Genomic DNA, 1,049 nt, shown 5'->3' with positions numbered 1-1,049 from the left:
ACAACGATAGAGCTTATTTCTGATTGATTATTACTATACCTGTGCTTTAGATTGAGTTTTGACGACGTATATGATCTGAATGTTTTGTATTAACCATACGTTTGTGCCCCTTTATAAATAAAAAACGTTTGAAAATAGCACCATCAGACTTCAGCGGACCTCTCTATCTTTGCTGGTAAGTCACCCGTTTACTGGGAACTTAACACCCGTTTTCTGTGGTCCCAGCTTTGGTTTAACTTACTGATTCGCTGTCTTTTCTTCATATTACGTCATTTTCATCAGCATTTCGTGAACAGGGAAAATGAAAATTGTGTCACTGTTAGCTCAGATTGTGATTGTGCTGGCTATGGGAAAATCGTCCGCCATGAGCTTCCTGATCTATTCACTCGAGATTCAGTATCCCGCAGCCCTGTCACTTTGGTTTAGCTTATGGTCTTGCTCAGATTTGGATTTAGGGACAAGGATGTGCAGACTTAGAGTCCAGATTACATTTCATGTCAATATGTGGAAAGATAGAGTTCAGGCTAGCATTTTGGGATATGGTTATGGTGGGATTGAGGTTAGGGCATTAGGGCAGGGTTTAGATTCACTGATGTGGGGTATTGGACGTCAGATTAAATGAAAATTTAGATTTAGGGGTGTGGGTGCCTGATATCAAATTGAGCTTTAGGAACAGGGGTGTGGAGATATAGAGGTGAGAGTAGGGTTTCGGGTCAGGGATGTGGAGCGATAGAGATTGGAGTTTAGCGACTTGCTTGTGGTTGATTAGAAATGGCTTAGAGTTTATTGACAGGATAATGGGGCGCGAAAGTTCAGAGTAAGGTTTAGGGACAGTGATGGAGTTATTTAGAGTTCAGTTTAAGATTTAGGGAAATTGATGTTGGGAAGTTAGTATTCATATGAGAGTAAGGGGCTGCGATGCGATTTTGTGAGCGATATGGAGGGGAGCGCAGGTCAAGTTAGCGTTTAGGGACATGATGTCTTGGTCCCGTCTGGTAATTCTCCATCTTGCTATTACCTCCTTAATTGGACCTTCATCTCCTCGTCTG

This window comes from Hemitrygon akajei, chromosome 8 (assembly GCF_048418815.1).
Source record: "Hemitrygon akajei chromosome 8, sHemAka1.3, whole genome shotgun sequence".
Lineage (NCBI taxonomy): Eukaryota > Metazoa > Chordata > Chondrichthyes > Myliobatiformes > Dasyatidae > Hemitrygon > Hemitrygon akajei.
This window is presented reverse-complemented; position numbering follows the sequence as displayed.